Below are 17,371 nucleotides of genomic sequence, written 5' to 3' on the forward strand. Positions count from 1 at the left end.
ATAACCAATTGCAGTTTTGGAGGGGGGGGGGACCACTCATATTGATGCAACTTTTACTTTTTCATATTATAATTGTACTTTTGGACAAAAAGGTAATCTCTCAAAGAAACATGGGTTGATTTATAAATAATAGGTGTCTCAAAAACATAAACAGGGGGTAAGTGTTTTAAGCACTCAAACAAGGTTTCATAAAGTCACTTTTATTTTTGGCAGTATCTTATATTATATTCTGATGATTAATATCGATGGAATAATTTTTATTACAGGGGTTATTAATACTCCTTATTAGAAATCCGGTCAAAAAGTTATTTTGTGATGGTAACATGCAGTGAGGTATTTCTAGTAATATATTTCACAAAAGAAAGGCCATTTCAATAAATATCGGGAACATTCCGGGCTAGTTTTCCTTGTATAGCCGTCATACCAAATGGGCAATTTTTGTTGAAAGTTATCTGCAGATTATTATAAGTAATAAATTTGTTTGGACTAAATTACCATACCAACCCTTTTCTTTTGATGGACCCTTGTGCTCAGCCCTTAGAGCCAATCCTTACCGTGAAGAAGTTGTGATAAAAACAACTATCGTTGATTTATTTCTGTAAGATTTGTGGATGATAAAATAAGGGTGGTAATATTAAAAATCATATTTTTGAGGGGTCGTAAAGTGGAAGACGATGGACCATGCAAATCAGTCGATTGCAAAACTACCTCAAAACTTATCTATTTTCATTGCACTGAATACCAAACTAGTTGCAAGGATTTTGGTTTGAAAGGTTCTATGAGTCAAATGTGTTTGTTGTGGTGTTTAAGACGTTCCTCCATGAGACAAGATCTTGGCGTTGTATATTGATGGAGTGTGCTAAGATGAACGAGGTAACCAACAATAATAAGGTTTAGGCGAAATTAGCAAGGAAGTTGTGTTGTTACGAGAAAGAATAAAATGAGGTGAGAAATTTAGAAGGAAAGGAAGGGAGTAAGATAGTTTTTTTTTTTGTCGGTATATATATCATTGAATACATGCAGTGAGAATCTCACTGTGAGATATACTCGAATTATGTGCCTCACATTTTTTCTTGTACAACTTTTTTTCGACATAAACTTCCCTTTCCCAAGCTTCGAGCTCTTTCTTTTCTAATTACTAATTATACCCATTTTCTCATTAGACCAAAACCCCCAAACCCACTAGCTTATCAACATTCGCATGTACTCTGATGAATTTAAATTTTTTCCAAAAATTATGAAATTAAAAAATAAATAAAAAATAAAATACAACGCCAAACATTGATGATTTAATACTTGTGAACTTAATGGTTAGTGATTTGGTTTTATTAAGTAGTAACCAAATAATTTATTGAATATTTTTAATTACTAAATTTTGGATTTTGATAGATAATGTTGCCATATAATATATATAGATATTATTACACATATATCATACGTATATTGCACTAGACAATTATTGACACATATATTGTACATATATTGCACATATATTATTCATGTATAATACATATATTGTAGTGGTATAAGTATGTATGTCTTAATTTAAAGTATGTGTATCTTAAGTCGGGTCAATAAACCTCGCTGCTTCTAATAGTCGAAGAGGCATATCGAGACAATTTATTTAGTGGAGTCACGCCATAATTATTCAATTTTATTGGGTTAAATGGTCAATTTTGAAGACAATATTAAAAAAACTAAATTTGGAAAAGGAAATCTCATAATTTTACCAATTTAAGGGTCAAGTGATTCCACTTCTTATATGGTGGTTCCGCCAGTACTATATATACACATTACTGCTTAAGCAAGGAGCATGTACTTGACAATACTTTTATTATATAAAAAAAAAGATATAGGGTTCCAGTATTATCAAGTGTTTTGTTACTCAAGCATACACAATTCACACAACACACTTCACAATTGTAATTAAAATTAGAGGAAAATGAAAAGAAAGATGCAAGAAATTTTAAGAGAGAGGAATAAAAACATAACTCCACAGTCCCTCGGGCACACATACCACTTTGGCACCACAACAAAATAATCATCAATCGGCACCAACCCAGAGCACCAAGCCACTGCTGCACATAGCATGAAGTTTGGTACCTAATAGTTTAGACCAAAAGAGGATGATAAGTGATTATTGAGAAGGGGAAGGAGGAGTGAGGAAACATGAAAAGCAATACTAATCAGTTAATGCTTTCCTCATTTGCTGTAAAATTTGCTCTTTTCTTTTGGAAAAAACGTCAAAGATTTTTAAAACATTAGGTTAAGCACGTGTTGCTGGTAGTTGCTATACAATAATAAATTGATCACCAAAATTTAAAAAGACTCTTTTTTATTACTAATATTACCAAACATATATCTTTCATAACATTATACTTTGAACTAATTTTTTGTGGAATTTAAATTGAAAACCAATATTACTAAAAGAACTTTAGTATTGCGCTTGTCTATGTTGATTTAAATGTTTGTTTACCTATCAATTATTATTGTACCTAATTAGCTTAAAGCTTGTTTCTTAAGGTGAATATGACACAAATTCACGAATGTTATATTCTTATTTTGATTCCATGATCTGAAGAAGCAATTCTAGTGCTACGTACTAAGGTCAACTTAGAGAAAAAAACAAATCTGAATCGTAGGTCACGAGTTCGAATTCCGTGCCTCACTTTTTTTCTTGTACAACTTTTTTTCGATATAAACTTCCTTTTTCCAAGCTTCCAGCTCTTTCTTTTCTGATGACTAATAGTTTAATACTCATTTTCTTCTCAGACCAAAACTCCCAAACCCACTACTTTATTAACATTCACATGTTTGCTAATTAATTTCACATTCAGATTCACATGTCTCCAAAAATTATGAATTTTTTTAAAAAAATTATAAAATTCAACGCCAATCGTTGATAATTTAATACATTTGAACTTAATGGTCAATGATTTGGTATTATTAAGTGGTAACCAAATAATGTATCGCATATTTTTAATTACTAAATTTTGGTTTTTGATAAAAAATTCTAGCATATAATATATATATATATCTATATATAAATTATTATACATATATTGTACATAATTAGCGTAACTACTTTCGTAGGTCATGAGTTTGAATCTCGTGCCTCACTTTTTTTCTTGTACAACATTTTTTCGACATTTCCAAGCTTCAACCTCTTTCTTTTCTAATGACTAATAGTTTAACTGTAGTAGTATAAGTATGTGTGTGTTAATTTATAGTATGTGTATCTTAAGTTGGGTCAATAAACCGCGTTGCTTCTGATAGTTGATAGAGGCATATCCTGAAAATCTATTTAGTTGATTCACACCGTAATTATTAAATTTCATTGGGTTATATGGTCAATTTTGAAAACAATTTCAAAAAATTAAATTTGAAAAAAAAAATCTTATATTTTTACCAATTTAAGGAGGGTCAAGTGACCCCACTTCTTATATGTGGTTCCGCCAATACTGTAATGTTAGAACATTGATGTTAAGGGCATAAGCATGCGGAATGTGTCACCCAAAAAAATAAAGTATACGTACTCGCTTCTAGAAAATATTCTTGCTACAAAGAATCAAATTCAAGACCCCGTGATTTTATGGTGAAAAAAAATTTGAGCTCCGTTCTTTTAACTCGAGAGAAATTAAATTGAAATGAATTGAACTGAATTGGATTGAGAAAAACTCTACTGATCAACTGAACTGGATTAAATTAAACTGAATTCAACTGGATTAAACTGAACTGAAAATAAGTCGAAAAAAACAGCTTAGCATGAATTATGTTTTTGTTAAAAACTTTTTTTACATTATTGAAATCCTAAAAATTGTAAAAAGAAGTGCAGCATTGCACATATTTATGTTAATTTAGATTGTGTCTCTTTTTTTTTTTTGAGAAGATATCTTAATTTATCACAGCGCATCTTGCGTGTGGCCGGCCACACAAAAAAGTACAGGTGTGGCCGATTGCGACATCGTCTCAACCTATCAGCTCATTTTCAAATGGTAATATCTCACTTGTTTCTCATCGGAGAGCTTTTGACCATGCGTTGAAAATCTATAGAGCCAAATTTTCATATCCAACGTAAATCTTCCTAACTTGCGACACTTTATCAGCCCGTCAACTCATTTTCAAATGGTCATATCTCACTCGTTTCTCATCGAAATCGAGCTTTTGTCCAAGTGTTGGAAAGTTATCGTGCCAAATTTTTATATCAAACTTGAATCTTCCTAAAATATTAAGTGTGCTGTGAGATGTAAACTTTTGAAGTTGACCCTTATGCAGAAACCCTTATGAACAAATGAAATTACTCTTATGAACATATGGAGTTATTCCTATAAAGAAATGTGGTTATTCTTATAAGCAAAAATGAGATTACCTCTGTGAACAAATATGGTTACTAATATGATTAAATGAGTTTAATAATACGAATAAATGGGGTTAATCCTTATGAACGAATGAGGTTACTCGTATTAATAAGTGAGGGTTACTCGTATTAATAAGTGGGGGTTACTCGTATGAAGAGATTGAGTTACTTTTGTGAATAATTGGGGTTACTTGATCGAATAGGACATCGTATGATTAAATAAGGTTAATATTGTGGACTAATGAGGTTACTTGTATGAAAAAATGAGGTTACTTTTGTGAACAATTGAGGTTACTGGTATGATTAGATAGGGTAAGTGAGGTTGCTTTTATAAACAAATGAGGTTACTCGTATGAAATAATGGGGTTACTCATACGATTAAATAGCTTCATCTTATGATTAAATGACGTTACTCTTACGAACGAATGAGGTTACTCGTATCAATAAATAGGTTACTCTTATGAACGAATGGGGTTACTCATTTGGATAAATGAGGGTACTAATCAGTTTACTCTTATGAATGAATGAGGTTACTTGCTTGAATATATAGGGTTACTTTTGTGAACCTTTGGAATTACTCGTATGATTAAATGAGGTTAGTCATATGAATATATAGGGTTACTTTTATAACAAAAAGGGATTACTAATCAATTTATCTTATGAATAAATGGTGTTACATACTCGTATGAGGTTACTTTTATAACCAACCGAGGTACTCGCATGATTAAATGAAATTATTCATATAAACAAATGGGGTTACTCATGTGATTCAATAGGGTTACTCGTACGTTATATAAATAAGGTTACTCCAAATTATAATAATAGCACAATTCGCTTGTAGTGCCAAGGTGGCTAACTTTTTACCAACATTAGAAAATAGTTCTATAAATCTAAACTATGGCATTTCATCTATGAGATCTAGAATGGATGTTTTTTCTAGTTTGAGACTTTCACGAAATGGTCTTTACTTTCTCCCCCTCTAACACTGCATCCTTGTTTCTTTGTCGTTATTTGTTGTATACTTTTGTTGGTATTTTGTTTTGAGCAATCATATGAACAAGAAAACTAAACATTGTAATGTATCAAAATCAAATACTATTTTGAACTCGTCAAATACATCATGGTCTTTAATAACTTTACTGTAATCACCAGAACCATAGACTAAATGTACCATAGAAAGAAGAAATAGATGAACAGGAAATAGAGAAGTAGAATTATGGAGCTCAGATATTACTGTTGTATTGCTCTCATTTGATTTGAGTCTTAAAACCCTTACATAATATTGCTTGTCTCATTACACTATATAGCTCAGCTAGAGGACAAGAAAACGGTCATAAAAGGACAGAGAATAAAAGGAATAACAGGACAACATGACAGAGATAATCAGAGAGACTTACAGCTCATTATGAGCAACAATCATTTCAGTGACACCTAGGAGAAGTACTAGGAGAATGACTAAGTAAAATATACTTTGATTCCTCATTACTCCCCCTCAAGTTGGGAGTGAGTCAGAGGAAAGAAGCTCCCAACTTGGTAAGAAGTTTCTTATGTTGTTGAACTGTGAGAATCTTGGTGAGCAAATCTGCTACTTGATCAGTGGATGGAACATGCTCAGTCAGTATGGTGCCTGATTGCACCTTGTCCCTGACATAGTGACAGTCCACTTTTAGGTGTTTGGTTCTCTCATGTAGTACTGGATTGGTAGCAATAGCAAGAGCTGCCTGATTATCATATTAAGGATTGCAGGAGGTAGATTCTTTAAGCCAAGATCTTTGAGAATGGTAGTGAGCCATGTGATCTCACATGTAATGATGGCCATAGATCTGTACTCTGCTTCACTTGTGGACCTAGCAACCACACTTTGTTTATTAGCCTTCCAAGACACTGGGAATGTCCTAAGAGTATGCAATACCCTGATGTTGACCTTCTGGAAATTGGGCAACTGGCCCAATCACTCTACCAATATGCTGTGAGCCTGGCAGCAAAGTTTGAAGCTAGTAGAATGCCTTGATTAGTACTACCAAGAAGATACCTTAACAATCTCTTTCTTGCTTGCATGTGCACAGTAGTAGGTTGACGCATATGTTGGCTCAACAGTTGCACTGTGAAGGAGATATCAGGTATGGTAATAGTGAGGTAGATCAATCTACCTAGCAACCTTTGGTAGATTGTAGGACATGGCAAAACATCACCTTGTTTTGCAAAGAGTTTTAAATTTGGATCCATGGGTAATTGCAAAGGCTTTGCATTCAACATATCAAATTCTTTAAGGAGGTCAAGAGTGTACTTCCTCTGAGAGACAAAGAATCCTGAGTGAGTTCTCTCAATTTCAAAACCGAGGAAGTATCTTAATTCTCCCAGATCTTTCATATGAAAGGATAGGCTCAACATCTCTTTTAGAGTGTTTAGTTCAACAACAAAATTTCCTGCCATTAGAAGATCATCAACATATACAAGCACCAATGTAATGGTGCTGTTTCTTGTCTTAGTGAACAAGCTGTAATCAGCTTTGGATTGAGTGTATCTAAAGTCTAAGAGAGTGAGAGACAGCTTGGAAAGCCATTATCTAGGAGCTTGTTTAATCCCATATAATGATTTCTTGAGTTTGCGCACAAGAGTAGAATAAGTTTTCTGTGTTATGGCATTAAAATTCACTTTGCCACCATAGTGAGTATACCCTTGAGGCATCTTCATATACACATTTTCATACAATTCTCCATGTAGGAAGGCATTAGTCACATCCATTTGGAATGTGTGCCATTCTTCTATGGTTGCCACAACCAACACAACCCTCACTGTTATCATTTTTGCAACTGGTGCAAAGGTTTCATAGTAATCTTCTCCATATACCTGATCACATCCCAGGATTACCAGCCTTGCCTTGTATCTTTCTACCTCCCCATCAGGCTTGTACTTGATTTTGTACAGCCACTTACAGCCAATAGCTGTTTTTCCATCAGGTAGGTCCATGACATCCCAAGTGTCATTTTGTTCCAAGGCATTTAGCTCTTGGTTCATTGCTTCTACCTAGCAAGGTTCAGTGACAACCATTTTGAAAGAGGTTGGTTCTTAAGACTGGGTGAGATTGGCTAGAAAACATAAGAAAGCAGGTCCAAGTTCAGTGTTTGTAACATTAGAAACAGTGGCAAAGTTGGAGTTTTGATTGCCTAGATGATATTATTGTAACCAGGCATGTTGTTGTCTGGTTCTAGTGGGTCTCCTTGGCTCAGGTGAGTTAGTGATGGCTGTGGTATGAATGTTTGAAGTATTTTGTGAGACAGAGGGGTGATCTTGTGAGGCAGAATTTTGTGGTGCTGATATGGGTGAAGTAGGTGGAGAATAAGCAGGAGTGGATGTAGTTTGAGGTGATTCAAGTTCATAATTCTCAAACCATTCATCATCATAGGATGGTTTAGTGTGAGTTGGTTTAGGGTCAGGTATAGGCTGCATATAGCTTTTGGCAGTCTTAGTATTGAATGGAAACACAACTTCATGAAAAGTTACATCCCTTGAGATGAACATCTGCATACTCACCAAGTTGAGGAGCTTGAATCCCTTCTGTGTAGGTGGATACCCCATGAATACACAAGGGACTCCTCTTGGGAAGAATTTATCACTGCTATGTTCAGGATTGTAGGCAAAGGCTAGACATCCCAATACCTTAAGATGATTGTATTTTGGCTCCTGTTTGCACAAAGCTTCATAGGGTGTTTTATTTCCCAGAACTTGCACATGTAGCCTATTGATGATGTGTGCAGCAGTCATCACACAGGTAAGCTATTTCCCAGAACTTGCATAGGTAGCTCTTGAGATTTCCAAGATGTGTCTATGTTTTCTCTCCACTCTTGCATTCTGTTGTGGTCTCTTGACACAGGATGTTTGGTGGATTATGCCATTTTTTGCAAAGAATGCCTTACAAGGTTCATCTTCGAATTCCAAGGCATTGTCAGGCCTGAGGAATTTGATGGATTTGTTAAACTGATTGTTAGCATAATTTAAGAAGATCTCAAGTGTGTTCAATAATTGAGATTTGTACTCTAGTAGATATATCCAAGTTGACCTTGTATTATCATCTACTATACTGAGGAAATACCTATATTTCTCTCTGGTGCACACTCTATATGGTCCCCATATGTCTATGTGCACAAGTTCAAAAGGTTCACTGGCATGAGAGGAGCTTAGTGAGAAAGGAAGTTTTGTAAACTATGACATGGGATAAGTGATGCATATGGATTTATTGGCTTGGATGTGGGGTTTAATTATGTTAATGTGTTGTAGCTTGGACAAGGATGCATGTCCCAACTAGAGCAAACAGGTTTGAGGTGTTTAGGTTCTTTTTTGAGTTTAGGCAAGTGATTTTGTTTGGTAAGGTTGAATTAGTGTTCAAAATGTATAGACCATTATTCTCATAACCAATTCTCTTCACTTTCTTAGTCACATTATCTCTGATCACACACTGACCAGGCATGAACTGGATCGGACTTCACAATTTTCATCTTTGATGAGTTTATGAACAAACAGTAAATTGTTTTGGAAATTTGGAACACACAACACCTTTTTTAGCGTCAAATCTGAATTCAGCTTTGCATTTCCAATGTGAGTGATCTCAACAGTAGCTCCTGTAGGTAGATGAATTTCAGGACATTCTTGAACTTGCATTACCTTACTCAATTTGTGGAGATTAAATGTCATATGATTAGATGCTCCTGAATCAATAATCCACTTTTCCTTCATTCCTTTCACATGAAAACATGAGATCATTCCTGAGAAATTTCCATCAATTTCCTCATTAGTGTCTGAGCCTTTAGCTTGCTTCTGTATGGTGGGAAGCAACCTAGCCAACTGCTCCAGTTGTTGTGGAGTGAACAACAAACCAGGCTCCCCCTGTGAGGCATTAGTTGCTACCTTTGGGTAACTTGGTTTGTTAGTGGGCCACTTAGACCCTGAACCTCCAGCTTGCTCTTTAGGTCCACCATTATGCACCATTTTTCCATATCTTGGATGTCCTTTAGGAAATCCAGTCACATACCAACATTTGTCACCTGTGTGACCCTTCTTTCCACACACTTTGCATATCCACGAGGTTTTTTCATTCATAGCTTTGCTATACATAGCAGACACATCAAACTCAGGTTTTATTGCCTTTAAGACCTCCCTTTGAGACTCTTCCTGTTGAAGTATAGAGCAAGTAGTCTTTACTGTAGGAAGGGGAGTCATCATGAGTATTTGACTCCTTTGGGGGCCATACTTAGGGTCCAGACCATTCAAGAACTGAAATAGCATGGACTCCTCCTTTTGCTGAGTTATGGCTTCCACAAAACTCACTACTGTAGGAGAGGTTATAACAGACATAGTGTTCATACACTCTAGTTCTTCCCATATCATGGTGAGAGAGGTATAATAGTCATTCACTGAGTTTGTAATCTGCTTAGTCTCATACAAATCCTTGTTCGGTTTATATTTTCTAGATCCATTAGTCAAAGAAAACCTAACTTCAAGTTGTTTCCAGATATCTTTAGCTAAGTTAACATACAATATAGATTTCTTGATAGCAGGAGATACATTATGGTGAATCTAAGCAACTACCATATTGTTACAAATTTCCTACAATTCATATTTTACCTCATTAGTGGTTTCTTTGATGGTTGTTCCATTCACAAATCCCAGTTTTCTCTTGGATGCAAGATTTATTTCCATGCTTCTTCTCCAAGATCTGTAATCAGCAGCTCCTTGAAGCTTTTCCACTGTAATAGAGCTGGCTCCATCTGATGGGTGTAAAAAAGTGGGTTTTGTATGTCAGAGAAATTCATTTTTGACATCCTGAAAGAGGTTTGAAGAGGGATAGAAATAGAGACGAGAAGAAAAGAAAACAGGTAGAGGATAAGAGAAGAGAAAAGAAGGGGTTTTTCTTTCTTGAAGGAAAAACAGATTGCAGATTACAAAGGGAAGAGAGACGATTTAATCAATGGTTATAGTGGTCATCATTTGGTGGCTCTGATACCATAATAACTTTATTGTAATCACCAGAATCATAGACCAAATGTACCACAGAGAGAAGAAAGAGAAGAAATAGATGAACAGGAAAGAGAGAAGGAGAATTATGAAGCTCGGATACTACTGTTGTATTGCTCTCATTTTATTTGAGTCTTAAAACCCTTCCATAATACTGCTTGTCCCATTACACTATATAGCTCAGCTAGAGGACAAGAAAACAATCATAAAAGGACAGAGAATAAAAGGAATAAAAGGACAACATGACAGAGAATAATCAGAGAGAATTACAGCTCATTATGAGCAACAATCATTTGAGTGACACCTAGGAGAAGTACTAGGAGAATGACTAAGTAAAATATACTTTGATTCCTCATTAGTCTTTGAACTGACCCATCTAACATTCTCCGGAAGCTAGCTTAGTCTCAATTGTTGCCAACTTGCCATTGTCCGTTCGATTTAGATATTCACACACCAAAATCAACCCTAAAATTTTGAGGAAAAAAGGTCACTGAAGAAAATCACTCATCAGAGGAAATTTGGAGGAGAAGTGCGGGTTTTAAGCAAAAATAGATATATAAATCATGTAGTTTGAATGTTAAGGAAGAAGGAAGTCATGCAAGGAGGAGAGAGAAAGTATATGTCGCTTCAATGGAAGTTAAATAATTTCCGCGACTCAGGTAGAGAAATGGGGATGGAAATCCGCGCGGGGCTTATATATGAGTCGGCCACATATAAGAAGTTTTGAATTTATTATACTTACCTTGAAGCTCGTTTTCTTTAAGATGAAAATAACGCAAATTAACGTATCTACATTCTTACGTTGATTCGATGTCATTTTTTTAATAATAATTTATGGACTTTGCCAAAATAACATTCCCCATAATTTTTTATGAGCTTATGTAATATCATTTGGTTCATATAAAGTAAAAGAGTGTCAAAAATAATGAATGTTGATTGACAAGTAGGATCCTTTAAGTTAAATGGGGTTATTGCTTGTCGTTGGAGAAACATTATAACTGAAAAATAATCTAGCTTGTAAGTATGATGTGGCAAGCCAAGCCACATGGGATTGTTGCTTGCCATTGGAATGCTCTTAAAGGGAAAAGTTCAGTACACATGATTCCCCAAAACTCGCAAGTTCAAACCCTAAAACGATTGTAGTAATATATATAAAGTTGGAGCTTAAGAGGGAAGAGAAGTGATTTGAAAATGCCACTTCTACGATGGGCAAGCAAGGAGTTTTCCTTTGAATATACTTCCTCCGTTCTTTTATTCTTGCAACATTTTTTTTATATTTCGAAGTTTCATATTAATTGCAACATCACTAAATTTGACTATATTTTTCTCGATCTCTCTATTTATCACAATTCGTACATACTACGAGATCAAAGTTCATGAGGATATAGAGATGTTAGAGTGTAAAAGAAAGTGGCACTGACCCTGACCCGACCTGCCTAATAACCAAGTCTACTTGTAATATATACATCCAAATGGTCATGTGCAAAAAAAGATTGTAATGGTTAAGCTCATGAAAACACTAGTGGAAAAATAAGGAAGGGCTGCGCTTTTTGACAGCAGCCCTTTCAATAGCAGCCCTTCCTACCAAAAAAAAAATAAATTTTTTTTTTTGACATTTTTTTTACTCATATATTAATCTCACATTTTCTGAAATTTAACATTTGTATTAAACTTTTAAGTAAACCATCTAAATCCGAAAGGGGAATAGGAAATATGGTCAGGAAAACTAAAACTAAAACAGGAAATCAAAAAATGTCATCACATAGAGAATTCTACAATGCAACTAAACCCAAAACAAAAAAAAAGAACGAAACGAAAATGAAAAAAAAGGAACAAAAACTAAAATACAGAAGAGAAGAAATTATAGATCTGAAAATACAAGAACATTAATGAAAACAAAGATTAAGAAATTATAGATCTGAAAAGTCAAAAACTGCCTCCAAACATTGACCTAATAATGTTTAAAGACGTAAAACAAAACCCTAATACATAATTAAGGAAATAATAAAATTCGAAAATACTTAAAATGCATATTTCGAGCCTTAAACGAACTCGGATGGCTTAAAAAGCCTATACATCACGATATAGCGGTGAGTTTGACTCATTGACCCGTTCCGCTTCTGAAAAGGTATCACAATAGGAAATCGGACTCCGTCAGCATGATTAGTGCAAATCATTTCAGGCTTTTTGTCGCGTTTTTGGGAGTTTTTGAGAGAGAAGAGAGGATGAGAGAGAAGGAGGAAAGGGAGGAGGGACGTGAGAGAGGAGAGAGAAGGAGGAAAAGGGAGGAGGGACGTGAGAGAGGAGAGAGAAGGAGGGATAATATATTTGAAGTACGCTTAATATTTGAAGCCCGCAAATTTTATATTTCAAATTTTTTTAAGAAGGGCTGCGCTTTTCTTAAAAAGCGCAGCCCTACATAAAAGAAGGATTGCGCCTTTGAAGAGAAGCGCAGCCCTTCACTTAGTATGGCTGCGCTTGTAGAAAAAGCGCAGCCCTTCTGAATGTAAAAAGGCCTGCGCTTTTTCTACAAGCGCAACCCTACTAAGTGAAGGGTTGCGCTTTTCTTCAAAGGCGCAACCCTTCTGTTATGTAGGGCTGCGCTTTATTTTCTAAGTGAAGGGCTGCGCTTTTCTCCAAAGGCGCAACCCTTCTGTTATGTAGGGCTGCGCTTTTGAAGAAAAGCACAGCCCTTCACTAGTAGGGCTTCGCTTGTTGAAAAAGCGCATCCCTTCCTGCGCAGCCCTTCCTTTTTTTCCCCTACTGAAATGACTAAAGGGTCGTTTGGTTCAATATTGGTATGAAATGTAAAGGGAATGGATACAAATAGAGGAGGGGAATAGTAACAAAAATAGTTACCTTTATTGAGTGTTTGCTTCAAGCTAATGAATGGAAATGAAGGGTAACCATTAACTTCAAGTAATGGATTTTGTTACTTGAGGGGGAGGGAAGGTAACAAATTGGGGGAATCCATTACCATCAAGTAATGATAAGGGATTGATGAGGGGTTGAACCAAACAAGAAGAAAGGGAATCGGTAATTGATTCCGTTTCTTAAAACCCAAAAATAGTGAACCAAACAACCCCTAAATGTATAAAACAAAACAAAGAACGGAGACCTCGACCCTGAGTAAGCACAACTGAGGACATGGAGGAGATATGCATTAAAGAAATGTTGCTTTCTTTTTTTTTTTTTTTTTTTTTTTTTTTTTGGCAACAATATAGATAAAAGAAGAAAAATTACATCCTAGTGCCCACTTTCCTCAGCTTTGTGGCAATATTATGAGCTTCTACCACTTTTGTTCTTTCCACTTTTGTTATCTTAATACTGCTAATTCTACTAACTAGATCTTTTATGTCAAGCAAAATATTCTTGATTGGGTATGCAGTCTTACTTCCTTCCCTCAGGCCCACCACAAGTGTTCTAGAGTCTGTCCATACTTCTAGCTCCCTTGGTTCTCTAACCATTATTTCCCGTAGGCTGTATAGGACTGCCAAGGCTTCCGCCTGAACTGCAGTTTTTGCATGAACGCAGTGCCCTCCTCTATCTATTTCCTCCTTCCTCTCCATCAGTACCCATCCATAAGCTGCAGTACTTGATCCACACTGCCCCTTGCTGTTTCCTTTCCATGCTCCGTCTACAATCAGTAGAAACCTTGCCTCGACGCTGTTCCAATTTTGGCTCCAGTTTACTTGCTCATATGCCCTTTGAACTTTAGGGAACCAGTTCTGATCTTCTTTTTTCTCTTTTGGTCTTTGGCTTAGTTCACTTCTGATCTTTCAGTCTTGAATTATATCAAACACTACCTTTGGCTCAGTTTCGTTTCTTGGCTTGAAGATACATTGATTTCTAAAAATCCAAATACTCCATAGAATCGCCACAAACTCGTAGCTCCCTTCGTTTCCTGCTGAGTCACTCATCATGAAGTACCAAATCCAATTCCTTACCCATCTTGAAATTGGCACCTTGCACTTGTCCAAGTTTATGATTCCTAGGTCTGAAGCCGCCCAGATTCTTTTTGTGATTTCACAGTCTCGAAATAAATGAGTATCAGACTCTTCCTCCTGTCCACATAATGCACATGGAGCCTCGCTTAGGATTTTCTTTTTCCTAAGGTTTACTCTGGTGGCAAGAGCACCATTAACTAGCTTCCAATAGAAGAACTTCCATTTTGGCCAGAGTTTTAGATTCCAGAATTTCTTCCAGAAGAGAATGGAGTTAGGTTTACTCCAAGAGTTTCTCATTATGGACCAGTAACCTGATTTTTGGGAGTATTGGCCAAATTGTGATTCTAACCAGATATACTCGTCTTTACATTCCACCAAAGGAATATGGATGGCTCTTATGTTCATGGCTTCCTCCCGTCCAAACCATCTATCCAACATTTCTTCCTTCCAAGCATTCTCACTTATTAGATCACTCACCCACTCCGGTTGTGTATCTTGCAAATCGTCCATTTGATCTACACAAGCTACCTGCTTTCCTTCTACCCATTTGGGGCCACGAATTTTTGTATCCTTTCCATTCCCAATCAAGGTTCCCACCCCAGGGGCCATGGCCTGGACACTTTTCATAATACTTCTACTTCCCCATGAGCACGCACCTGGTATTTTTCCCCTCATACTATTTGTGAACCATGACTCTGAGTATTTCGCTCTAAAGATTTGGCTGGCTAGCAGGTGGGGATTGCGCTGCATGCGCCACGCTTGCCTAAACAGAGTGCTTTGTTTACAGCCAGCAAGTTCCTCATCCCTAAACCCCCTTCACACTTGTGTTTCTCAAGAAGGCTACGCTTCCGCCAGTAAATTGGTTTCTTATCTTTACTCGATTTCCACCAGAATTTCAGAAGGATTGAGGTGGAGGCAGCAAGCACTTTCTTGGGGAACAAGAAAATAGCCATGACGTGAGAAGCATAAGCCATAAGAATACTATTTATTAATAACAACTTACCTGCTTGATTTAGGGAGGAAAAGCTCCAAGACGTTATCGTGTTTGCAATTTTTTGAGGCAGGTCCTAGAACACTTGTGTGGAGTGCCCCGTCACATCCATAGGGCACCCTAGGTATGTACCCAATTTTTCCTTGTTTCCCACTTTCATCCCCTTACTAAGTATCCTTATGAATTTCTTGGGTGTATTCTTGCTAAACACTGCGTACGATTTTTGGTTATTTATCATCTCACCCGACATGGAGCAAAAAGCCTCCAGGTTTTTGTGGATACTCCAAGCATTCTCCAGCGTGCCTTTAAGAAGAACAAGGCATCATCTGCAAATAGTAAGTGCGACACCTCCGGTGCTTTCCTATGACTTTAAGCCCCTTTATGAGTCCCAAATTCTGCTGCTGCACTATTCTTCGCGACAAAACTTCCATGCACAGAATGAAAATATATGGAGACAGTGGGTCTCCTTGTCTTAACCCAGCTCTTGGCCTGAAACTTTTTGTAGGCTCACCATTAACTAAGATTGAATATGTAACAGAAGAGATGCATTCCATTATAAGGTGTATCCATTTTTCTGGGAACCCTATTGTAGTAACCACTTCCCTCACGAAATCCCATCGAACCCTATCATATGCCTTGTTGAGGTCAAGGTTTAGCACCATGCTAAATTTTTCATTCTTCTTTGCTTTCTTCACCTTGTGGAGCATTTCATGCGCTATGATGCAATTATCGGTTATTGATCTTCTTGGGACGAAAGCGTTTTGGAACTGCCCTATTAAGGAGTTCAACAGGGGCTGGATCCTTCTTACCAAACACTTAGCTATCACCTTATATGATGTATTACACAGGCTGATAGGCCGAAACTGTCCCACAGTTTCCGGTCTACTTACTTTTGGTATTAGGGCAATAAAGGTCTTATTTGTTTCTTTTAGTATAAAACCCCCTTCAAGGAAATTTTTTGTTGCTTGACACACTCCCTCTCCAATAGTGTCCCACTTCTTTTGGTAGAAGATCGGAGGGAATCCATCTGGACCTGGAGACTTTAGAGGCTCCATACTAAATGCTGCGAGCTTAATTTCTTCTGAGGAGAAGGGAACCTCCAGGTGAGCACATTGTTCACTCGACAGTCGTGGCATCTCATCATGCCATTCATTTCTGACTACATTGTCCACCGTTGCATCTTCCGGGTTGAATAAGTTCTCAAAATAAGAGGAGAACTCCTCCTTAATTTTTGCCTCATCTGCAGTCCAACTCCCCATGGAGTCCTTAATTGCTCTAATTTCATTGCCTCCCTTTCTCATCTTCATGCTTTTGAAGAAAAATTTTGATGGTTGATCTCCTAGCTGATCCCATTTGTTACGTGCCCTTTGCTTCCAGAAAATTAATCTCACGTCCGTGGACACTTTGAGTTCCTTTCTCTTTTCCCTTTCGTTACTTCTCTTTTCTCTTCCCGAGAGCTCACTTTGAGCCTTTACAAGCTCCTGATTAAAGTCATCCCATTGGATACCTTGGTCCTTTTTAAAGTCTAAGCACCAATGCTTGCATTCTTTTGCTATTTTCTGAAGTTTTCTTTGAATCTCGAACAAAGCAGATCCTTGAATTTCAGATTGCCAAGCATTTGTTACTATTTTATCTATTGGTTCATACTCAAGGCACCATGCTTCAATCTTATACGGTCGTTTTTTCTTCTTTGATGTAGGGTGGCATTCTACAATTATTGGTCCATGGCCGGAGACAAAAATCGGATGATTTATTACCAGGGCTTCTGGGAACTCACATCTCCAAGTATCGTTGCAATAGGATCGGTCCAATCTTTCAAAAATAGCTGCATCATCTTGGCGATTATTTGTCCATGTGTATTGTACTCCATGAAAGGGAATATCAATGAGATTACAATCCTGCTTCCATTCTAGGAAGGCATTTGCCCCTTTAATGAGCATGTTCCCTCCCAGTTTTTGTTCATTTGTTTCAACTTGGTTAAAATCCCCCAAGAGGAGGAGTTTACCTGGGTGTGACCAGATGAAGGCCCTGATAGTATTCCATACATCAGCCCTTTTTTCTAGT

General features: G+C 36.7%; 1 pseudogene; it reads right to left on the reverse strand.

Annotated features, from left to right (window-relative positions):
* Nucleotides 1-13,608: 13,608 nt before the first annotated feature.
* On the reverse strand, nt 13,609-15,419 carry LOC109134440 (uncharacterized; annotated as a pseudogene).
* Nucleotides 15,420-17,371: the final 1,952 nt, after the last annotated feature.

The sequence above is a fragment of the Beta vulgaris genome, chromosome 2 (assembly GCF_026745355.1).
Source record: "Beta vulgaris subsp. vulgaris cultivar EL10 chromosome 2, EL10.2, whole genome shotgun sequence".
Taxonomy (NCBI): Eukaryota; Viridiplantae; Streptophyta; class Magnoliopsida; order Caryophyllales; family Amaranthaceae; genus Beta; species Beta vulgaris.